Here is a 26,725-nt window from a genome sequence, read left to right as displayed (position 1 = left end):
GGACTCCCCTTCTCCCGTATCCGGTGTTGGGATAAAAACCCAATGTAACTTCTCTCGAGTCAGCCTCATCAGCCCATCCGCAGCAATCTATCAAAAATTTCGCTGGGCCGAAGCCCAACAGCAGTGGACAGTAGCAGTCCTAAAATGGGCTAAGCCCATTTAAATCATTTTACTCGTCTATTTTATTTTATTTTATTTTGTGCATTTAATTTGTACTGTATGACCAACACTTTGTTTGTTAATTTAGATGAACCTTAGCGAAATTAGTGGGGTTTAGTAAATGGGTAGGAAGAACCAATAATTAATTCCATAGTTCCATTTTCTTCTTTTATATTAAATTATCTATAGTACCTATAATATTTATCTATATTAAAGCAATTGATTTTCAAAGGCATGAAGCCATGAATACATATTTTTGAATTATGTTTTCATTCTTACTATATTGGAAATCTTAAGGTATTACTGATATATAAACATGAACTCAAATATATTTCATAAACGACTCTTCAAGTTTGAATCAATCACATACATCTTTTAGCTAGGCGTAGTTAGTAAACATAATAAAAAGGAAAAGGAAAAATCCTATCTTCTCCGTACTCTTAAAACAAAATTAGTCAAGGCCTCCCTTTTTGAGTTATTTTCAATTATGTATAAAACGTTACATATCCCGCGCTCTTTCAGTTTATAACTAAACTCTTTTATGTATATTATTATAGCTAAACTCTTTTATGTATATTATTATTTCTTACAAGTCCTATTTTAAATAGCATTCTTATATCTCTCTCTATAACTTTAGCAATATTTACAAAGCTATTTTCTTTTCTATAATATTATACTTACACTTAGCCTAATTAATTGTAAGTCCGGTCGGTTAACCATTATTAATGGAATTTAGAGGATGCCTAATACCTTCCCTCTAGATTAGTTGAACCCTTACCTAGAATCTTAAGTTTCGTAGACTTTAAAACAGAGTTAACTTTAAAAATAGCTTTAATGAACTTTAGGTGCCCTAATTCACCATAAATAATTAGGTGGCGACTCCTTAACTTTAATTAAACCCCGGAATTACCAGGATGTTGTAAACTATTTTGACTTCGGTTAAAATAGGGTATAACACTCACCAAAACTGATACGAGCAAATCTGCTGTCTTGTAAATCAATACCTGCATCGTGAAATGCAGGCCCCCGGGCAATAAAATGGGACGTCAGTATTTGAATTGTACTGGTATGTAAAACAACTGAATGAAATAAACATGACACATAAAATAATAGAACTGCAACTATAAGTTGAACATGGACATGAGCATCATCTGACATGAATAAATTTATAATAAGAGTAAAAACATTTTAAGTACATATGTATATTTGTATCTTGTGGGAGAGTCGTATTATAACTGACAACACGGAATCGCCATGTGGGTACGTCAAGTTTGGTACCTGGTCCGACCAACAGAGCAATCCCGTACCTAGCCAGGGTATGAAACATGAGCATGACATGAAAGGATCTAATTCAAATTGTCTGAAGGTGTCGTCCTAATCTGGGCGGATCGACCTTTACCCTATGTTGAGATATGTAGTTTTAGGATGTCTGAGCCTTCACGGTAAACCTACGCTACTCCCAAAAACATGAACATGGATATAGGCGGCATCTGAGCCCATTATTTGTATAGCATAACTTGTAAGTATGACTTGTAGACATGATTCGTAAACATGGCTTGTAGACATGATTCGTAAACATGGAAATTATGCATATTTTCATGAAAATAAGCATAATAGTTCATATCTTGCATTTGAGAACTTATGGAATGCAAAGCATGGGTGTTCATGGAATATAGATGGATTCTCAATAACCAAAATGGAATATCAAGAATACAACAACGAATTAATTAATACGAACATGGTATGTCATGGTACATGTAACTTAGGGTCATCATGAATTAGAGTAGAAATGCAGGTTTGTGGAACTTCATATTGTCATGGATGAACATAGAGTGGGGAAGAACAATGATGTTCCCACTTGTGAATAGAAGCCCTACATACCTTAATCGCTCTAAAACTTGCAACAAAGTTTGTATCTTGAAGAAGAAACCCAAAAGTTTGAACCTTGAACCTTGCAATTGGGTTTTCTTAAAAACCCTTGATGTAGTAGGATGAGGAAAGGAGAAGAAATTCATTCTAGGGCTTATGGAGAATGAATAAAATGTAAAAGGCCTGTAAAACACGAATACATATTGTTTAGCCATCGGGCCATTCTATGGTCCCTTTTACGGTCCATAAAAGTAACCGTAAATCGATTACAGTGACTCGATATTCCTCCTCCTCATTTAAGGTCCAAAAGACGGATCGTAAAATATTCTACGGTATAAAGTACGATCCATAAAAATCTATACGGACCGTCGGTAATAGTGAGTTGGGTTTCCTGAGGTTTATCTACGGTCCATTTTACGGCTCGTAAAACGATTTACTGTCCGTAAAACCTGGAGTAAAATGCAGATCGCTGAATTGAAGCGAATTTTAATCCTAACACTCCTCGTCTAGTTTTTCTAAGTCTCTGAATCATGAATATGGCTTAGTTTTAAGGTACGAGGTGTTACAATATCTCTCCCTTGGGATCATTCGTCCTCGAATGATGGGTCATGGTTAAGAATGCAACTGGACATTGCTTGAGCACATAGAAGTGAGGAAACATGACATTGAACATAGAGGCTGAAATAATATGACATGGTTTCACGGAAACATGAACGCTGGGACATGAGAAATGAGTAGAGAATACATGAACGTGAAACGTGAGGCATGAATAAGTAAGGGACATGACATGGATACAGAAGATATTTACCTTGAAAATTTTTGGTTTGCTCCTAAAAAAAATGCAGATATCTGGATTTCATGTCTTCTTCGGCTTCCCATGTAGCCTCTTTAACTTTCTGACTCCTCCATAACACCTTTACTGAGGCTACTTTCTTAGTTCTCAACTTGCGAACTTGATGATCAAGAATAGCCACATGGATCTCCTCATAGGTTAGGCAATCCTTAACCGTTATAGTGTCAGCAGGAACAACCAACAATGGGTCTCCCACATATTTCCTTAACATGGATACATAAAACACTGGGTGTACAACAACCAATTCTTGTGGAAATTCAAGCTCATAAGCCACTTGACCAATCACTCGCAGGATTCTGTATGGTCCAGCGTATCTGGGACTAAGTTTCCCTTTCTTGCCAAATCTCTTCACATGTTTCATAGGTGAAACCTTTAAGAACACCCAATCATTAACTTGAATTTTTAGTTCTTTATGCCGCACATCCGTATAGGACTTTTGGCGATCTGAGCCGTTTTCAAACGCTCCTGAATTAACTTGACTTTCTCCAAAGCCTAATAGACCAAATCTGGTCCCAACAACTCTGAACCTTCGCCCATACAGAGCTTCAAATGGTGCCATCTTGATACTAGCATGATAATTGTTTAAAATATAAGACACATGCTCTCAATATGTCCTCAAGAATCTGAATAGTGCGCTCTGCCTGGTCATCTGTCTGAGGATAAAAAGCAGTGCTGAGGTTTACCTTGGTACCCAATCATTTCTGAAAGGATTTCCCAAAGTTCGCTGTGAACTAAGCACTACGGTTTGAAATAATGGACACTAGGGTCCCATGCAATCTGACAATTTCATGGATATATAATTTGGCATAATCTTCTGCTAAATTGGTGGTCTTGACTGGCAAAAAATGTGTTGATTTTGTAAGTCGGTCCACAATCACCCAAATCGAGTCATGTCTTCGGGATGAGCAAGGTAGACCTATTATAAAGTCCATGTTTATCATCTCCCATTTCCACACAGGAATATTAATATTTTGGGCCAAGCCACCAAGCCTCTGGTGCTCGGCTTTCACTTGCTGAAAATTTGGACACTTAGCCATAAAATCTTCTACATTATTTTTCATGTCGTTCCACCAATAAATCTCCTTAAGGTCATGATACATCTCTGTGGAACCTGGATGGATAGAGTACCAGGAATTGTGAGCTTCCGACATAATTCACTCCCTAAGGCCATCTACATCTGGAACACATAATAGGCCTCGGTGCCTCAAGGTTCCATCATCTCCCCCTTGTTCAAAAGCTATTGTCTTATGCTTGTGAATCCCTTCTTTCAGCTGCGATAAGTAGGAATCATTAAACTGTTTCTCATTCACTTCGACCACTAAGGAGGAATAAGCCTTGCTTTGAACAACAACTTCACCATCTCCGGAGTCCAAGAGTTGAACTCCTAGATTTGCCAAGCGGTGGACTTCTCTTGTCATAATTCTCTTATCTACCTCAACGTGAGCTAAACTTCCCATAGATCGCCGATTAAGGGCATCGGCTACTAATTCAACTTCCTTAAATGGTAGAGGATATCTACATCGTAACCCTTAAGAAATTCGAGCCATCTTCTCTGTCTAATATTCAACTCCCTCTGCTTAAATATATATATTGAAGACTCTTGTATTTAGCAAAAATATCAACATGCACCCCATACAAATAGTGATGCTATATCTTAAGTGCTGTAACAACCCGATATTTTTTCAAGCGTCTAGAATGACTTCTTTATTTGCAACTTATTTAATTTTAGCAGGTTTCATATCGAAGAGGATAATTATATATTCCTAAAATATATATGTAGATTATTATTAGAAATATTATATTTATTTATGATATAGTATATGAAAGGTGCATGAATTAGTTAACTTAGTGAGTGAGTGGGCCAAGCCCACTATTCTGATTACTGTGCACGTTATATTTTCATAGGGTAGAGGGAAAATACAAGAAAAAAAAATTATTAACTTACTTCCAACCTAAAAAGGAGAAAAACAGACGGACAGAGAGCATGAAAATTGCTGTGCAACTGCTAACACGGTGAACTTTTTCCAAAGTTTAGAAGATTCAGGTACATAGCATGTTGTTGACTTTGATATTTAAGAAATCATGTTGCAAGTGATTTTGTCTATTATGAGGAATTGTGGGGTTGGCAGAGAGTTGGGATCATATTGTGAAATTGCTTCTTTTTCTTTTCTGCAATTCACGTGCAACCATGTAGTTGCTCATTTTTGTTTCTTTGCTCATTTTCTTTCTTTCTTTCTTTCTTTCTTTCTTTTGTGTTTTCTTTCAGTGTACTCGATAAACATTATTTATTTTGGGATGTTGGGAGTGGAACACAGACATATATAAGTATATTATATAATTATTTGTTAATGATATTGAGATATAAATTTCACTTTTTAAAAGAATTATGGAATCAGGGTATAGAATGTTGAGATTTAATTCTAAATCTAAAATTATAGGATTTGTTTCCCTAGACTAATTTAGATAATTTATTTATGGTATTGAATAGATTGAGGCTATTGAAGATTGTTTGAAGGAAATTTGACACTTCAAGAGAGGTTGCGTTCCGGTTATAAGGCAAGTGAGGCTTAAACTCTTAGTTTACTTGCTTTTCATAAAAAGCATATGGTTTGTGTTGTATGTATGCATTTAAACCATTTAGTTCGTGTGAGTGGGCAAGCATGTTCTAAATTGGATAATTTCCAAGTTTCTAAAGTAATGACCGTATGAGTCCTTTAGCGTAATTTCGCTTAAATAGATACTATTTTATATAAATGTAAAGTTTAGAAGTGGTATTGAATGTATGTATGTTCCACTTATCATATCTTCAGAGGGGCATACTTCCACAGGTCCCATTGATGTTCGGTGAGAGATAGGTGATAGAATTTTAAGTAACCCGGGTAAGATGGGGGTAAATAATGCCCTCTCCGGAAGACGGGGTAAGACATAGACAAATACGTACTATGTCCCGTGAGCATACGTTCAGATTCAGTGTATTTCATGTATTGCTAGTCCGGGTAAGATGGGGGTAAATAATGCCCTCTCCGGAAAGCGGGGTAAGACATAGATAAATACGTACTATGTCCCGTGAGCATAGATTCAGATTTAGAGTATTTCATGTTCTGCTTGTTTGTGCTTCATGATTTTAGCTTTAGCTTCGGTGTTTGTATATATTTAATATAATTGTACTGTGTAATTGCTTTTATGCATTATCAGGGATTTCAAAGACTTGCCCCAGGGGTAAGCTGAGAGCGTCGATGATCTTGCTGGGTCTTTTAGACTCACACTTGTTGATGTTGTATGTGTGCAGGTGTGGTTAACGGTAACCAGGTAGCCGATACTTGATTCATTCCAGCTTTGTTCAGTCCAGTTCAGTAGAGGTGAGCCACCATTAGATCATGGCGGCATCTTCTTCCTTAGTTGACTTAGTAGTATTCCAAGCTTCATCTCGTACTTTTCTATTCAGACTAGTAGTTCCAAGACTTAGACATTTTATGGGGTTTATGGGCAAGACTCAGTATTTGTATTTCGCTTCCGAACTTTTCGTTATATTATGAGACTTTGCGTATTATTCATTTTATTCGTTAATTTTCGCATGATTAGCTTAGAGGGTTTGCCTTATGGGTAGAAGCTCGAAAGGTGCTCGGTCACGGTCTAAGTGTCAGATTTGGATCGTGACAAACTTGGTATCAGAGCCAGGTTCCGAGCCAGTGGTGGGGCAAACCTCAGCGAGGACGCTGAGTCCCAAGGGGCGGGGGTTGTAAGGCTTTCCTTAGGCGAATCCCACATCGGTTGGGGAGGAGAACGAAGAGTGCTTTATAAGTGCTTGGATACCTCTCCCTTGTAGACGCGTTTTAAAATCGTGAGGGGCAAAGGCTCCAAAGCGGACAATTTCTACAAGCGGTGGCCTGGGCTGTTACAGTTGGTATCAGAGCACTAGGTTTCAATTTCCTTAGAGTCATGGAACGATGCCCGGTAGAGCCTTGTAGATCGGTACGGAGACGTCTGTACTTATCTTCGAGGGGCTCATATTGTGAAATTGCTTCTTTTTCTTTTCTGCAATTCACGTGCAACCATGTAGTTGCTCATTTTTGTTTCTTTGCTCATTTTGTTTGTTTCTTTCTTTCTTTTGTGTTTTCTTTCAGTGTACTCGATAAACATTATTTATTTTGGGATGTTGGGAGTGGAACACAGACATATATAAGTATATTATATAATTATTTGTTAATGATATTGAGATATAAATTTCACTTTTTAAAAGAATTATGGAATCAGGGTATAGAATGTTGAGATTTAATTCTAAATCTAAAAATATAGGATTTGTTTCCCTAGACTAATTTAGATAATTTATTTATGGTATTGAATAGATTGAGGCTATTGAAGATTGTTTGAAGGAAATTTGACACTTCAAGAGAGGTTGCGTTCCAGTTATAAGGCAAGTGAGGCTTAAACTCTTAATTTACTTGCTTTTCATAAAAAGCATATGGTTTGTATTGTATGTATGCATTTAAACCATTTAGTTCGTGTGAGTGGGCAAGCATGTTCTAAATTGGATAATTTCCAAGTTTCTAAAATAATGACCGTATGAGTCCTTTAGCGTAATTTCGCTTAAATAGATACTATTTTATATAAATGTAAAGTTTAGAAGTGGTATTGAATGTATGTATGTTCCACTTATCATATCTTCAGAGGGGCATACTTCCACAGGTCCCATTGATGTTCGGTGAGAGATAGGTGATAGAATTTTAAGTAACCCGGGTAAGATGGGGGTAAATAATTCCCTCTCCGGAAGACGGGGTAAGACATAGACAAATACATACTATGTCCCGTGAGCATACGTTCAGATTCAGTGTATTTCAGATATTGCTCGTCCGGGTAAGATGGGGGTAAATAATGCCCTCTCCGGAAAGCGGGGTAAGACATAGATAAATACGTACTATGTCCTGTGAGCATAGATTCAGATTTAGAGTATTTCATGTTCTGCTTGTTTGTGCTTCATGATTTTAGCTTTAGCTTCGGTGTTTGTATATATTTAATATACTTGTATTGTGTAATTGCTTTTATGCATTATCAGGGATTTCAAAGACTTGCCCCAGGGGTAAGCTGAGAGGGTCGATGATCTTGCTGGGTCTTTTAGACTCACACTTGTTGATGTTGTATGTGTGCAGGTGTGGTTAACGGTAACCAGGTAGCCGATACTTGATTCATTCCAGCTTTGTTCAGTCCAGTTCAGTAGAGGTGAGCCACCATTAGATCATGGCAGCCTCTTCTTCCTTAGTTGACTTAGTAGTATTCCGAGCTTCGTCTCGTACTTTTCTATTCAGACTAGTAGTTCCATGACTTAGACATTTTATGGGGTTTATGGGCAAGACTCAGTATTTGTATTTCGCTTCCGCACTTTTCGTAATATTATGAGACTTTGCGTATTATTCATTTTATTCGTTAATTTTCGCATGATTAGCTTAGAGGGTTTGCCTTATGGGTAGAAGCTCGAAAGGTGCCCGGTCACGGTCGAAGTGTCAGATTTGGGTCGTGACAAGTGCGAAAACCACTACTGCCAATTCCAAGTCATGAGTTGGATCATTCTTTTCATGAGCCTTAAGCTATCGAAATGCATAATCTACAATCTTACCATGCTGCATTAAGACACATTCGAGACCAATTCCTGAAGCATTACAATACACCGCGAACCCTTCGGTTCCCTCTGGTTAGCGTCAACAAGGGAGCAGAAGTCAACCTCTTCTTCAACTCTTCAAAACTTTGCTCACATGCATCTAACCATTGAAATTTGACCTTTTTCCGAGTGAACTTAGTCAATGGAGCAGAGATAGAGGAAAATCCCTATACAAGACGTCTATAATAGCCTGCCAAATCCAAGAAACTTCTTATGTTCGATACTGATGTGGGTCTGGGCCAATTCTTTAAGGCATCAATTTTTTGAGAATCAACTTTCACACCTTCCCCCAAAATCACGTGGCCGAGAAATGCCATTGACTTCGGCCAAAATTCACACTTTGAAAATTTAACATAAAGCTCACGACCCTGAAGTGTCTGCAATACAATTCTGAGATCTTTTGCTTGATCAACCTCACTACGGAAATACACTAAGATGTCATCAATGAAGACAGTGAAAAATAAATCAAGATAAGGCTTGAAGACCCTGTTTATAAGGTCCATGAAAGCGGTTGTGCATTTGTCATTTCAAATAGCATAACAAGAAATTCGAAATGACCATAACGGGTTCTGAAAGCTGTCTTTGGTATACCAACTTCCTTAACCTTTAACTGGTGGTATCCTGATCTAAGGTCAATCTTGGAATAACACTGGGCACCCTGAAGTTGGTCAAATAAATCATCAATTCTGGGGAGAGGGCACTTGTTCATAATGGTAACTCTGTTTAGCTAGCGGTAATCAATGGACATGCATAAGGATCCATCTTTATTTCGGACAAACAAAACTGGAACACCCACGATGAGACACTTGGCCTAATATGTAACAACTCGTACCTTTAACTAGGCTATGATTCATGATTTGGGACTTAGAATATCAGACGCGAAGTGTTGGAATATAACTTGCTGCAGTTCAGCAAAATCCCATTTTCACGACCAGATATATGGTCCGTATAGTAATATACAGCCCGTACTTCTAGTTCGTATAAGGCGAGTACAAAATCCCAGTTTCGGCCAAGTTTTTTTGAAATGCTTCTATACGGACCGTATAATGAAATACAGACCGTATAATGTTATATGGTCCATATTTTCAACCTGTGAAACTCATTTGGGAAGTCCCAGTTTCTGGAATTTTAATCATTGTTAAATACGCTCAGAGTTTATACGGACCATATAAGTTTACCATATAATTTCCCGACTCAGTTAAGTATAAATACGTCATGTTCAGTTTTTTTTTCGCTTTTCACATCCTCCAAGCCCTAAAATGAAGGTTTTCTTCTCTCATCAATCCAAAACACCAAGGTAAGCCTATTCCAATCATTCCAAGTCAATTCTAACATGTATTCATATGATCTAGTAAGAGTTCATCATTCCTAACCTAGGGTTTCAAGAAAACCCATTTAAAGGATTCAAGACTAAAGCTTTAGGGATTCTTCTTCAAGTTCAGATTATTGATACAGGTTTTGGAGCATTACCAGGTATGTAAGGTTTTTATCTACGTGTGGGAACATCTTTGTTCTTCCCCACGCCACGTTCTTCCACAATTATGCAAGAGTTTACTAAACTAGGGTTTTTAGCCAAGTTCATGATAACCCTAAGTTCATGCACCATGATTTCCCATATTTGAAATATATATATCCGTTGTTGTATTCCTAATCTTCCATTTTTGGCGATTGGGAATCCGTCAGTAATTCATAAAAACCCATATATTTCATTCCATGGGTTCCTACATGCAAGTTATTAAATATTATGCTTACTTTCATCGAAATCCAACATGTCCTCATGTTTTCATGCAAGTTATATTATGTAATTTTATTCATATTATATTATACTTACAATCCATGTTTCTAAAAAACCATGGGCTCAGATGCCATCTATATTGATGTTCATGTTTTTGGGAGTTGCACGGATTACCGAGAAGATTTTATACCTGAAACTACGCATGCCAACGTAGGATAAAGATCGCTTCGCCTAGTAGAAAGATTCCTTACTGTATTCCCCCTTGAGGGATATGGGTCTATTCATGTCATATTCATGTCTTGTACCCCGACAAGGTACATGATGGCTTAGATGATCGGGTAGAGATCAGACGCCACGTACTAACGTGATGGTTACATGTCGGTTATACTAATGCTACCACATGTTATCTATATGCATGTATTCATGTTCATGCTCATGAGCAGGTTTAAGTTTAAGTTTCAGTTTTAGCTCTTATAGTGTTATTTCATATACCCTGTTTAATTCATTCAGTTGCTTTACATACCAGTACATTCAATATGTTGATGGCCCCTTTCTATTTCTCAAAAATGCAGGTACGAATTTATTGGACGCCGCATCTGCTAGGTAGGATTTGCTCGTATCAGCTTGTTGGTGAGCCCCATCTTGTTCGGGGTGTTATCCTTGTTTATTTTCATGTCATGTTTAACAAGTTAAGGTATGCTGGAGGCGTTGCCGCAACAAGTATATTTTGCAATTCAGATTCATGATAGAGGTTTCATAGACTAGTCAGTTAGTTATGTCAATACTCGGAGTTGTGTGGCCATCTTTGGCTTAGTTTATGATATTTCCGCATTCACGTTTTATACAAGTATTTTCATTAAATATTATGACTTCTCATGTTCTATTAAGGCTCATCATGTTTCATGTTATATTTTGCTCATGCTTATGCCCATGTTGATGCAGTAAGCCATGTGGTTCGCTCGGTCACATGAAGTCAGGCACCGGGTGTCGTGTTACGCCCAGGCCATGGTACGAGGCATGACAAAGCTTGGTATCAGAGCCTAGGTTCAAGTGTCTTAGGAAGTCTATGAAACCATGTCCAGTGTGGTAATTTTTATATGTGTGAGGGCCCCACACATATAAATAGTTGACCACAAAGACATCTAAGATTGTCTCACTTCTTTCATACTCTAGATCATGCAGTTAAAGTAATACTTTTAGGAATTCTCCTAACTCGTGCGAATTACGTATTTCAAAAATGGCTCCGAAAAAAAGTACAACAAGAGGAATACAACTACCAACCAGAGGGATACCACTGATGTAGCTCAAGAAGAAACCGTTCAGACTCAGACAGCTGCTACAGGCCCAGCGGCCCCAACCACTCCTACAGCTACACCTCCTAATGCTTCATACATGGATGTTAGAGAAATTATTCAGTTGCTCACTCAGATCGTTGCTAACCAGGTGCAGCAACAGGAAACGGCTCCTAGCTCAGGTACTAGCGGTGCGTCAATCAGTTCTAGAACCCAAGAGTTTTTTCGCATGAAGCCTCCAGTGTTCACGGGGTCTAAGAAGGAGGAGGATCCGTAGAATTACTTTGATGGGCTACAGAAGGTGTTCTGTGTTATGCATGCCACGAAGATAAAGGCAGCAGAGTTTGGAGCCTATCAGTTGCAGGATGTGGCTCACATTTGGTATGAGACTTCAGAACAGTCCTGAGGGGAGAATGCACTTCCCGCTACTTGGGATGAATTTGTTGATGCCTTCATGCCAACACTTCCTGAATTTGTGTTGTTGTCCAGACATGCTCCCCACATGGTTTCCGAGATGAGAGCCGTGGTTAGAAGGTTTGTGCTCGGGCTTAAACTCGAATTACACAGAGATGCTAATACGGCTACTTAAGATGACTATCTCTAAGTTATTGGAATTTGTGCGAGGTAATGAGAAGAAACTGATGGAAGAAGAAGTACTGCAGAAGCAGAAGGATAGCGAATTCAGCAAGAGGGCCAAGTCTTCAGGTAAATTTAATTAGAGTGGAGGTAGACAGTTCTTTAAGAACATGTCCACAGGACCTACTCTATCCGAAGCCAGTGTCCCAGCCCCACAGTTCAGGAATAATCAAAAGAAACAGAATTTCAGACCAGCAGGTTCCTACTCTTAGGCTAGTGTGGATCAGCAGGCCTATACTAATCAGGTTACAGCAAATGTGGTAAGAGACACCCAGGTGAGTGTCATATGGGTATGGATGTATGCTATGGTTATAGTCAGAAGGGCTATATTCAGAGAGATTGTCCGTCGGTTAGGCAAGGTACCAGAGGCAATATGGCTCAGTCCACAAATTCAGCAGCTCCTCGTAACAATCAGGCCCAGCAGGGACGTAGAGCAGCAAAGTCTGGCAATACGGGCGGTGGTCAGAACCATTTGTATGCACTAGCAGGTCGTCAAGATACAGAGGCCCGTAGAGATGTGGTCATAGGTACGCTAACCGTCTCACTCATGATGTTTATGCTCTCATGGATCCCGGATCTACGCTATCATATGTAACCCCTTTTATTGTTATGAAATTCGGGGATGGAACTAGAAAAGTTGGATGAACCCTTTGAGGTCTCCACTTCAGTTGGAGAGTCAGCTATAGCTAGACGTATTTATAGGGGTTGTCCAGTTATGGTCTATCAGCACAGAACTATAGCAGACTTAGTAGAATTAGAGATGGTAGACTTTGATGTAATCATGGGTATGGATTGACTAGAATCATGTAATGCTTCAGTGGGTTGTAGATCCAAAATAGTAAGTTTCAATTTTCCCGACGGACGTATAACATGGAAGGGTAATTCAGTAGCACCCAGGGGTAGGTTTATTTCCTATCTTAGAGCCAGAAAGATGATTACCAAGGGATGTATTTATCACCTAGTTCGAGTCAGGGATGCAGATGCCCAGACTTCAGCTTTTCAGTCAGTACCAGTTGTCAGTAAATTTCCAGAGGTCTTTCCAGATGACCTACTCAGAGTTCCTCCCCATAGGGAGACTGACTTTGGAATTGATCTACTTCCCGGCACTACGCCAATATCTATTTCGCCATATAGAATGGCTACAGCAGAGTTGAAAGAATTAAAATTTCAGTTGAAAGACCTTCTTGACAAGGGATTTATTAGATTAAGTGTCTCACCTTGGGGCGCACTGGTGTTGTTTGTCAGAAAGAAAGATGGATCCTTATGCATGTGCATAGATTACCATCAGTAGAACAAGGTCACCATTAAGAACAAGTATCCTTTCTCCAGAACCGATGACTTATTCGATCAATTTCAGGGTGCCCAGTGTTATCCCAAGATTGACCTCAGATCAGGTTACTATCAGTAAAAGGTTAAGGAAGTTGATATTCCTAAGACCACTTTCAGAACCCGTTATGGTCACTTCGAATTTCTTGTCATGTCTTTTGGATTGACAAATGCACCAGCTACTTTCACGGACCTTATGAACAGGGTTTTAAAGCCCTATCTCGATCTATTCGTTATTATTTTCATTGATGATATTCTAGTATATTCTCGTAGTAAGGCTGAGCATGCAGAACATCTCAAAATAGTGTTGCAGACTCTTAAGATAACGAAATTTTTGCAAAATTCTCGAAGTGTGAATTTTGGCTTAAGTCAGTGGCATTCTTCGGGCATGTGATTTCAGGTGAAGGTGTGAAAGTCGATTTTCAGAAAATAGACGCTGTGAAGAATTAGCCCAGACCCACCTCAGCATCAGATATCAGAAGTTTCTTGGGTCTGGCAGGCTATTACAAGTGTTTTGTCGAGGGATTTTCCTCTCTCTCAGCTCTGTTGACTAAGTTAACTCAGAAGAAAGTCAAATTTCAATAGTCAGATGCATGTGAATAGAGTTTCGTAGAGTTGGAGAAGAGATTGACTTCTGCTCCAGTTTTGACGCTACCAGAAGGAACCGAAGGGTTCGTGGTTTATTGTGATGCTTCAGGAATTAGTCTCGGATGTGTCTTAATACAGCATGGCATGGTTGTAGCTTATGCATCTCGTCAGCTTAAAGCTCATGAAAAGAATTATCCGACTCATGACTTAGAGTTGGCAGCCGTGGTTTTTGTACTTAAGATATGGCGTCATTATTTGTATGGAGAGCATGTTGCTATTTTCAAGAATCATAAAATCCTGCACTATATCTTCAAGCAAAAGGAGCTGAATCTCAGGTAAAAGAGATGGCTCGAATTGCTTAAAGACTATGATGTGGATATTCTCTATCATCAGAAAAAAGTGAATGTTGTAGCTGATGCTCTTAGTCGGCGTTCCATGGGAAGTTTATCTCACGTTGAGGCAGATGAAAGAACTTGGACCAAGGAAGTTCACCATTTAGCTAATTTAAGAGTTTGACTATTGGACTCCGAGGATGGCGGTGTGGTTGTTCCAAATAGAGCTCTTTCCTCCTTAGTTATTGAAGTTAAGGAGAAACAGTATAAGGATCCCTACTTGTTACAACTGAAAGAGGGGATTCATAAGCATAAGACGATGGCTTTTGAACAGGGGGGAGATGACGGTACCTTGAGGTACCGAGGCAGATTATGCATTCTAGATGTAGATGGGCTCAGGGAGCGACCTAAGTCAAAAGCCCACCATTCCAGGTATTCCATTCACCCAGGTTCCACGAAAATGTATCATGATCTTAAGGAAATTTATTGGTGGAACGATATGAAAATGAATGTAGCAGATTTTCTAACTAAGTGTCCAAATTGTCAGCAAGTGAAAGCCGAACACCAGAGGCCTGGTGGCTTGGCTCAGAATATTGATATTCCTGTTTGGAAATAGGAGATGATAAATATGTACTTTATAACAGGTCTACCTCGTTTATCCCGCAGATATGATTCAATTTGGGTGATTGCGGACCGACTCACTAAGTCAGTGCACTTTTTGCCAGTCAAGACCACCGATTCAGCAGAAGATTATGCCAAGTTGTACATTTAGGAGATTGTCAGATTGCATGGGACCCAATGTCTATTATTTCAGATCGTGGTGCTCAGTTTACAGCGAACTTTTAGAAATCCTTTCAGAAGGGATTGGGTACCAAGGTGAACCTCAACACACCATTTCATCCTCAGACAGACGGCTAGGCAAAGCGCACTATTCAGACTCTTGAGGATATGTTGAGAGCATGCTTCCTAGATTTTAAAGGTAATTAGGATGGCCATTTGCCAATCATTGAGTTTGCTTATAATAACAGTTATATTGCTAGTATCAAGATGGCACCGTTTGAAGCTTTGTATGGGCGAAGGTGTAGATCACCTATTAGTTGGTTTGAAGTTGGTGAAATAGAATTGCTAGGACCACATTTGGTCTACCAGGATATGGAGAAAGTCAAGTTAATTCAGGAGCGTTTAAAAATAGCTCAGAGTTGCCAGAAGTCTTATACAAATGCGAGGCGACAAGACTTAGAGTTTCAAGTTGATGATTGGGAATTCCTTACAGTTTCACCTATGAAGGGTGTTATGAGATTTGGAAAGAAGGGAAAGCTCAGTCCTAGATATATTGGACCTTACAAAATCCTGCGAAGGGTTTCTCAAGTAGCTTATGAGCTTAAATTGCCACAAGAGTTGTCTATTGTTCATCCAGTATTCCATGTGTCTATGTTGAGGAAGTCTGTAGGAGACCCGTTGTTGGTGGTTCCTGCTGATTCTACAAAAATTAAGGATGGTTTGACTTATGAAGAGAACCCTGTAGAAATTCTTGATCGTCAGGTTCGAAAGTTGAGAACTAAGAGGTTGCCTCCGTAAAGGTTTTATGGAGGAGTCAGAAAGTCGAAGAGGCTTCATGGGAAGGCGAAGAAGACATGAAATCCAAGTATCCCCATTTGTTTGAAGAGCAAGCAGAGAACGCTCGAGGTAACCTTCCATAGTCATGTCATGGCTCATGTTTCACGCTCATGTCATGTATCCAGTGCCCATGTTCCATGTCTCAGTATTCTTGTTTCCATGTAACCAAGTCATGTAAATTTTGTCTCCATGTTTCACGTCATGTTTCCTCACATTCATGTATTCGAGCCATGTCTAGTCTTATTCCTAACCATGACTCATCATTCGAGGACGAATGATCCTAAGAGGGAGATATTGTAACACCTCGTACCTTTAAACTAGGCTATGCTTCATGATTTGGGACTTAGAATATCAGACGGGAAGTGTTGGAATTTAATTTGCTGCAGTTCAGCAAAATCCCATTTTCACGACCAGATATACGGACCGTATAATAATATACGTCCCGTACTTCTAGTTCATATAGGGCGAGTACAAAATCCCAATTTCTGCCAAGTTTTTTTGAAATGCATGTATACGGACCGTATAATGATATATGGACCGTATAATGTTATACATACCATATTTTCAGTCCGTGAAACTCATTTGGAAAGTTTCATTTTCTGGGATTTTAATCATTGTTAAATACGGTCAGTTTATATGGACCGTATAGCTTCATACGGACCATATAAGTTAACTCCCGACTCAGTTAAGTATAAATACGTCATGTTCAGTTCTTTTTCCACTTTTCACATCCTCCAAGCCCTAGAACGAAGGTTTTCTTCTCTCATCAATCCAAAACACCAAGGTAAGCCTATTCCAATCATTCCAAGTCAATTCTAACATGTATTCATGTGATCTAGTGAGAGTTCATCATTCCTAACCTAGGGTTTTCAAGAAAACCCATTTAAAGGATACAAGACTAAAGCTTTAGGGATACTTCTTCAAGTTTAGATTATTATACAGGTTTTGGAGCATTACTAAGTATGTAAGGTTTCTATATATGTGTAGGAACATCTTTGTTCTTCTCCACGCCACGTTCTTCCACAATTATGCAAGAGTTCACTAGACTAGGGTTTGTAGCCAAGTTCATGATAACCCTATGTCCATGCACCATGATTTACCATGTTTGAAATATATATATATCCGTTGTTTTATTTATAATCTTCCATTTTTGGCTATTGGGAATCTGTCCGTAATCAATGAAAACTCATATATTGCACTCCATGGGTTCCTACATGCAAGTTATTAAATATTATGCTTACTTTCATGGAAATCCCACATGTCCCCATGTTTTCATGCAAGTTATATTATGCAATTATATTCATGTTATATTATACTTATAATCCATGTTTACAAGTCATGTTTATGAATAACCATGGGCTCAGATGCCACCTATATTCATGTTCATGTTTTTGGGAGTTGCACGGATTATCGAGAAGTTTTTATACCTGAAACTACATATGCCAACGTAGGATAAGGATCGCTCCGCCCAGCAGGAAGATTCCTTCATATATTCCTCATTGAGGGATATGGATCCATTCATGCCATGTTCATGTCTTGTATCCCGACAAGGTACATGATAGCTTAGCTGATCGGATAGAGATCAGACGTCACGTACTAACGTGGTGGCTACATGTCAGTTATACTAATTCTATCATACAGATAGTTTTACTCATGTATCTATATATATATGTATTCATGTTCATGCTCATGACCAGGTTTAAGTTTTAGTTTCAGCTTTTATAATGTTATTTCATGTACCCTGTTTATTTCATTCAGTTGTTTTACATACCAGTATATTAAATGTGTTGACGTCTCTTTTCTATTGCCCGAGGCCTGCATTTCATGATGCATGTATGGATTTACAGGACGCCGCATCTGCTCAATAAGATTTGCTCATATCAGCTTGTTGGTGAGCCCCATCTTGTTCGGGGTGTTATTCTTGTTTATGCTCATGTCATGTTTAGCAAGTTAAGGTATGCTAGGAGCCTTGTCCCAGCAAGAATGTTTTGCAGTTCAGATTTATGATAGAGGTTTCATAGACTAGTCAGCCAGTTATGTCAATACTCAGAGTTGTGTAGCCATCTTTGGCTCAGTTTATGATATTTCAGCATTCACGTTTTATATAAGTATTTTCATTAAATATTATGACTTCTCATGTTCTATTAAGGCTCATCATGTTTCATGTTATATTCCGCTCATGTTTATGCCCATGTTGATTCAGTAAGTCATGTGGTTCACTCGGTCGCACAGTCAGACACCGAGTGTCGTGTTATGCCCAGGCCATAGTTCGGGGTGTGACATAATAAATCCCTTGTCAAGAAGATCTTTCAACTGGCTTGTAACTCTACTGGAGCCATTCTGTATGGTAGAATAGATATCGGCTCAGTGCCGGGAAGTAGATCAATTCTAAAGTCTATTTCCTTGTCGAGAGGAACTCCGGGAAGATCTTCTGGGAAGACTTTTGGAAACTCATTAACGATTGGTACGGACTGGAGAGTTGGGGTCTGGGTATCTGTATCCCTGACTTGGACTAAGTGATAAATATATCCCTTGACAACGATCTTTTGGGCTTTGAGATAGGAAATAAATCTACCCCTGGGTACTACTGAATTGCCCTTCCATTCTATGACTAGTTCATTAGGAAACTCAAATTTTACTATTTTGGTTCTACAACCTACCGTGGCATAACATGAAGCCAACCAATCCATACCCATAATTACTGTTGACACCTAATTTTCACCTCATAAAACACGTATTTTAATTTTTAAATTTGTCGAGTCCAAGACGGAGTAAGGATGCTCTTAAAAAATTAAAAAATTTAAAAATTAAAAATTTAAAAATCCCAAGAAAATTGCAAAAATTGACGTTTAATTATTAATTTTCAATTACAAGAAATTACGAGTTATTTACTGTCATTAACGTGATTTGAAAAGAAGATACGTATCCCGCTCCGTCTAGCTCGGAAAAATTATTAATCAAGACAACATATGAATTACAGTTTATTTTTTACCGCATTTTTACATTCTTAAATATCCTCCGGAATTATATCAATATTAGGCTCATTTTGAAGCTAATTTTTTAAATTTGTGAGTTTTAAATTGTAATCAACCTAAATAACTATTTTATTTAGCTTTGTATGTTATTTATATAACTTAATTTAAATTGGGGGGAGGGCTAATTTAAATTTCTTAAAAAAGATTGAGGGGGAAAGTTTATAAAAATGAAGGGTGGAAGTTTATTAAATAAACTTCCACCCCCACTCTCTTGTGTTCTGTTGCTTGACTCCCCTTCTCTCTTTGAGGTGAAATGGCGACGCCACTAGGGTTTGCTTTATCAGTCCAATTAGCAGCTTTTCACAACTGTTTTACGCCGGATTTTTGAGGGTTTCTGTCCTCTACCATATTTTCTTGTGATTACCAGGTTTATTTTCGTACGATTCATTTTTTTTGATCTTGAAATCGACTCGAATTGGGATGTTGCTCGGGTTTCTTCATGTGTGTGGTTGCCATGGGCAGAGCATTGAAGCTCTTAGCCATCTTGTGCACTACACACAACAAATGAAGGACCCAGGGATAATTTCCCATGAGCCGTTCAAAATGAGTATCATGCTTTGGGGATTTTATCTTGTTTTGTACCATTCTAGTACTGTGATACCGTTGGAATATAGCATTCTTGTTTTATTAGTGACGAGGCGTACTATCCTATTTTTCTGGTTTTTATTTGAATTTCAGGGTGTAATTAGTAAGTTTTAGCTACCTCATGTGATTTCTATGAAATTCTGTTAGATATAGTAGGAATTAGTACATTTATCTGGAAAATTGGTTTGTCATTTACTGAATTTCGAAATTGTTTGAATTAGGGTTTAAGAATGGGGGGGGGGGGGGGGGGGAAGGAACTTAGTTAGGGGTCTGAAATATATTCCAACCCTATCCCCGAACCCTATTTTGGAGGGAGTGCTATATATAGATGAGTTTGTTGCCATTTTAGGGGGACTTTTTTTGGGGATTTCCTTTTTTCTCTGAAAATTGGGGAGAAAGAAAGAGTCTAAAATTCTCATTATTATTTGAAAAACTAAGAATGCTATAGAGATACCACTGAAATACTACAACATACCTACATTATATATATATTATCCGAAAATATACCATAAGATGTCATAGGAATTCAAAGAACAAAGGTTGTTTTTCTTTTAAGAATCTTGGGTGCTGAATATTGAAGTGTCGATCCAACCCCTCCTCTTTGATCTTTAGGCTGCCCTACAAAAAGGTAAAATTCTGTTTTTCAGTTTATTTCATACTCAGTTTCATTCCTTTTGATGCACTTGACTTAGTTATAGTTCTTTGATTGGCGTTCTAAGCCTGTTTCAGCTACAACTTAGTACGAATGCTGGCTTGAGTGTGTTTGTGTGGATAATAAGCTTTCTTTTTCTGTTTTACTGTTTCATTGACATCTATCATGTTATTGGTCCTATAATATTAGTATTAAGGTTCAAATAAGCTTAAATAAGGAAGAAGGGTAAGTTTTAGACCACAATTTGTTTCCTTTAACATTTTAGAGCTTTGTAAGGCTCGTTTTAGTTTGTAGAATATTGTTGCATTAGTAGTATTTTCAGATCTCATGTCATATTGATGTTGTTGCTATTTATTGGAGTTTTGGCAATTTCTGGTCCTACTTAGTTACTTAAGGGTCATTAGGCAGTTCAAAATCCAGTTATGAGGTTTAAATTTGAAGTATAATTGTTTGGTGAGTTGTGTGATTTAAAATCCAACATATGATTTAAAGCTAGCAACAGTGCTTTTTTGTGGCTTTACTGGGATAAATTTGGTTTTGTTTGTGTGATTTCTATTATTTTCAAGACTATCTAAATCTGAACTCAAAGGAGGGACAAAGTGTTGTTGTGTTGTGTGCCCAATTTAGATTGATAGGTTCAGAAATTTGAAACTATTGGCTGCTATCAGTGTCACATGGGCTCGAATCCTTTAAAACTTTGATTAAAACTAGTTCCTTCTTTATTTAAGTGAAATACTCTTCCTTAAGATGACTTGTAAGGTGTGTCTATAGGGTCTTAAAAGTGAGTTTTAAATGAAGTCTAATTTCTTGCCTATTGTTATGAGTCTTAGCTTGAGTTCCTAGTCATTTTCTTAAGGCTACATGGTTGCAAAAGGCCCTAAAAGATAGAGGTTAGTGACTTATGGGACTGTCTCCCTTTTTGTGAATATTGTTCTATCATTCTTTGGTCCTTTAGAAGGCCTCTTTAAAAGTTGAGTCTGTCCTAGATTTGACTTGTGAGTTTTGGGACTTGTGAGTTTTGGGGATTTGTTTAAGATTATGATGACTATTAATGGAATATATGGTCTTAGAAGTGATAAATTAAGTGTAAGAGAGAGTACTGAAGGTTTATGTCACTTGTTGTCTGATTTGTTGATTTTCTGTAATTTTTGAGCATCATGTTAGACCTATTATGTGTTGTCAATGCCCTTTCTGCCAAGCTAATTAAAAGGCTGGAAGTATAAGGAATTTCGGAAACTTAACCTCTTGTTTAAAGACTAAGTATGATGGTCTGAATTATTGTCTTTTTGGAATTGTTGGGTGATATTTGTGGAACTGGCTTTTCCTTTTCATTTACCCATGTTAAAAGGATCTGTAATCAGTTATTTTGAAGTTTGTGTCCTCTGAATTTGAGTTTGGGGATTATGGTTTTGAGAACTTCTATCACCTAGAGTCTAAGTGTATAGGAAAGTTTGAAGTTAAAACAAAAGTGCTCAAAAGGGATTAAGTGTAAGGTCTGTATTTGTGTGAATTATTCCTTTAGCTAGATGGTTTGATTAATCCTGTGATTTATACACCATGTATCTCCTCCTCTGCTTGTTTGGATTATACCATATCCTGTATTATTTGCATCTTTGTAGACTATTAGGATTTGCCTAGATTGACTTTAGATTGAAATTTTCTGTGTTGAAACCTGCATTGACCATTCTTGACCGATATTTAGGTCCTTAATTCTTCTGTGCCCTTGAAAGTGAAACTGGGAATCCTGGGACCGTTTTTGAACCTGTAACTTGCATGATTTGATAGTTTGGTCATGTTTTGAGTTGAATTGGTGTCCTGTATTCATTTTCTCATTTCTATAACCTTTTATTTGGAAATTTGAAGCTGAAATAAACTGAACATTAGATTACTTTGAGAACACATTTTGGACTAGTCTAATTCATTCTCTTGGCTCATTAGATCTTGATTTCTAAAACTGGAATATTAGTGTATGGCCTATCCTTTGTCTTAATCATGTGTTTGGTTTAAACTGGAGACTTTCCTCATTCCTTTTCCTTGTCTCTCTAAAATCAAGTAAATAGAGCCTAAAACAAGACCAAAAATTATGTAAAAAGATTGAGTGTGATGCTTGTTCTGTGATTCCTCGTCTTTTGTTATTCATGTGGGAAATATGAGATTATCCCTCATGTATATGGCCTCTATCTGTTTAATCCAAAATGAACAATGCATATTGTGTTGTACCTAGAAATAGCACCATGTCCCTCTTAGTTACCCTTTGACTTCTCTAAATTGTTGGTGTGTCTTTCTAGGATTCTCTTTTGGTTATTTCTTCTTTTGACTACCCTGTATGGCTCTAGGAATAAAATGAGTTAGATTATCATTTTTAAGTTTCACTAGTGTCTCTATAAGACCTGATATGGTTAGGTACACTGTATAACTTGCAATTTGAATCTTTGCCCGAGAATTTCTGAGCTTAAACCTGCTTTGCCCTTAGCTGGTAAAATTGGAAAAGAGAATGTTGCTTATACACTTCCCCTTCTTGTTCCATCGGCTTAATTGACACTCTCTGGTCTCATCTTTCCTCAATGCTATTGTTTTCCCCTTCGTGTCACTTAGACTCTTGTTTAGTTCTTGAGAAACTGCTGTTTGTGGGATCTATTGACCTCGGCCTTACTATGTTTGTTTATAGGTTTGATACCTTGACTAGATTCATTGCCTATCCATAAAAGCTGAAACTATAACAACTCTTGCCTCTACTTTAGTTTAGATTAATCATGAGTTTTGAAAATAAAAAATAGACCTTTAGAATATGATGTGTGCACTGTGCGCTGGACACTGCCTCATATGTATTTGTTTTGGTGTAAAACTGTCTGTTACTCTCTTATCCTTGACAAAGTTGTTACTGTCATACCCCATTTTAACCGGGTTAAAGTAGAGTACAACATATTGGTGATTCCTCTTTTTTTTTTTTAAGGAAGTTAATTAAAGTTGAGGAGTCGCCACCAAATTATTTATGGTGAATTAGGACACCTAAAGTTTATTAAAATTATTTTTAAAGTTAACTCCGTTTTAAAAGTCTGTGAAACCAAATGATTCTAAGTATGGGTTCAACTAATTTAAAGGAAAGGTATTAGGCATCCTTTAAATTCCATTAATAATGGTTAACCGACCGGACTTATGATTAGTTAGGCTAAGTTTAAATATAGTGTTATAGAAAGAACGTAGCTTTGTAAATATGGCTAAAGTTATAGATAGACCTGTAAGAATGCTATTTAAAAGAGGACTGGTAGAAAAATAATTATTTGTATAAAAGAAGATTTTGAGTGCTATTTAAAAGTAAGACTTACAAAAGGCTATTAGTTCAATATAGACTATGTGATGATTGTTTTAGCAAATATATGTTTCAAGCGTTGAAAATGAGCTAAAGTGAAGAAGCGTTGAAAATGAGCTAAAGTGAAGAAGTTATCCACAGAACTAGCTTGCCTTTTTATTTCTCCAAATAAGCTAACATTAGTGTACAATTTGTGATGTTTTGAAAATCCTAAGATGGTAAGAATGAAAAATGATTCCTTTAACTCAAGAATGTGTAGGTATGCTATTTGAAAATCAATTATTCCAAATAATGTTATAGATACTATAAATAATTTAGAATATAAATATAAGAGAATGTAATTTGTGAAATTGACTACCCATTACTAAACTAACCCCTTAATGTCACTAAGGTTCATCTAAATTAACAAACAAAATGTTAGTCATACAATACACATAAAAATGCGCACAAAATAAAATGGAGGAGTAGATGTAATGTAAATGGGCTCAGCCCATTTAGGAAGGCTGTTGTCCGCTACTGTTGGGCTTCGGCCCAGCAAATTTTCTTCATATATTGCTGAGGGTTGTTTCTGTCTGTTGGGCTTTGGCCCAGATTTTATTTTCTTGTTTGGCTGCGGATTGGGCTGACACAGGAGGAGTTACGTTGGGCTTTTTAGCCCAATGCCAAATGCGGAAGGAGATGAGTCCCCTCGGACTCGTATACGATGTCATGCACAAAAAATGAAAAGAAAAGGATTAGTATCTACTCAACGAATAAAACATGTAAAATATAAGTTCAAAAACAAATCAGTAGATTATGTATATACTGTATATATTCAAGTGCATCTCATGTATACACATTCATAAAGAGGTATAGAAGGTAAATATTGAAAATCTTTCTCCCTCGTCTTCCCGATGTTGCACAAGTTCCAAGGGATTTCATGAATCCCAGGCATGGCTAACACCATGGAGGGTTCGACAACTCGGAATTACCACACCTCGTATTAAATTAAGTGAAACTAGTGAAGATACTTAAGAAAGTATGGGACACTGCCATACATTTTCTATCAATAGCATCATAGTAAGTCAAAGTGTTTTGCAAACTGTAAAGTGGTCAATTATACCGTATACAACAACCAACAGTTCTAATACCAATGCAGGGAGGGCAAGTCCATGTTAACATATAAATGATAGATGGATGGAAGAGTCCAGCAGTTTAGACCAGTAGCAACAAAGAGGGAATAATCAACTCTAGATAAAGCACAGCCCAAGCAGCAACAAAGTGTGACAGTAGGGATGCATCATAGTCAACTGGCACATTCAACAGTAGGGAAATAACTAAGATAGGTCGTGTAGCAGTCACTGTACAAACAGGTGAATTCAGAGACAATTCCAGAAGCAGATATGGGCATGAGCAGGAGGTAATGTACAAGTGCATGCACATGAAATTCATATCAAAATGACCTTTAGTGACACCAAACAGCAATAACCAACCAAACCCATACTCCTTTGAAGGGGCCATGACAAGTAGTAACAGCAGTTTCAGTCCAAAATATGACAACAAAGATTAAAAATGAGGAAAAACTAAGGGGTCACCACCATATTGTTTCACATGACGCGACAAGTTCTAAAGGTTTCAAGAACCTTGGAAGGGCAGGCCATAATCCCTATGTGAGATGGTTCCCAGAAATTCTACTTGGCTCAAAATAAAGTTTCTGATTTTATTACAAAGTACTGGAACTACTGGCTTCAGAGCGAAGGATATTTAAGCTATATGGTTTATTTAATGGTTTAGACAGGAACATGGGGGTCAAAGTAGGCAGAATTCCTACATGAGAAATTAGTGTAGACTTTCTTTCATTTCAGTTTCATAAGCCTAGTAACCACTAACTCACACTTGAATCATTGATCAGACTAGATATACCAATGAACCAACAAATGAGGAACCATATAATCATTTTTATTAACATATAGTACATCAAATGACAACAGTTGAGCAAGACTCAAAACTGTAAACACATGGACAGCATCTGTAAGCATATGATTAAACAATACTCAAACTAAACTACAATTTCCTGACTTAAAACAGGGCAAGCACTAAACTCATAAGACTTAGATGTTTAATCTCAAGTAAGTTACTGATAAGTCAAAACAAGTATAAAGCAGTTCAAACAACACTTAGGCACAAGCCAGTCCTTAAACTATCATTGATATATCATAAACCACCAAAACAAATCAGATAAGTGCACAGATATTGACTAATCATTTGTGTTTGAGGCAGTTTTATGCTTAGTCTTATTTAACAGCATAGTGGAGGCTTGAATCATTGGAAATATAGCAAGAGTGTATCTGAGAATACTTTTAGGCTATAGAGTAGAAGGAAAGGATCATACTCTATTCTAAACCAACCAATCACAAATTTCGAAAAGAAACATCTAATGACCTTAAGAGATCACACATCATGAAGGGTTAATGCAAGAACTAAGACCAAACGGCATATGGACATGTACAAGATTCAAATTGAAACCCAAACATGGTTACCATTCATATCATGGGACTATACAAAGTAAATAGATACAAACATGCTAATGTCTAATCTCACTTATCTATATTAGATAAGAGTGACACCTATAACTAACACAACCAAACAGTATTTCAACATAGGCAAAAGCTAAATAATAGCATATACAAAACCACTAGCACATGAACCTTCTCATAATTAAATACATATTAGAGATAGTCAAAGTAGCCAAGTAAATATCTTACTTTGAATCAACAGGCTAAAACACAAACATGAATCAAGCGCAGATTTATAAGGTATGTGACTGACCAGGCTAGGCATGGATCATGTTCAAACAAGCTAGGGACTAAACAGCTTCTAATGAGTACATAATTGGACAATTTCCATTTTAAACAGAACTTATAGGAATGCCAATGATTAGGTAAATTTATCTTAGCTCAGGTTAGGTTGAAGCAGTGACTAAACCAGGCTAAACCACACTAATACATACAAATCAGATAACAACCTAGCATGCATGATTTCTAAACCAAGCTACATGAAAACTAGTGTTAATCAAATTTGACTAAATTATAGATTAAGTAGAA

This window comes from Lycium barbarum, chromosome 2 (assembly GCF_019175385.1).
Source record: "Lycium barbarum isolate Lr01 chromosome 2, ASM1917538v2, whole genome shotgun sequence".
Lineage (NCBI taxonomy): Eukaryota > Viridiplantae > Streptophyta > Magnoliopsida > Solanales > Solanaceae > Lycium > Lycium barbarum.
This window is presented reverse-complemented; position numbering follows the sequence as displayed.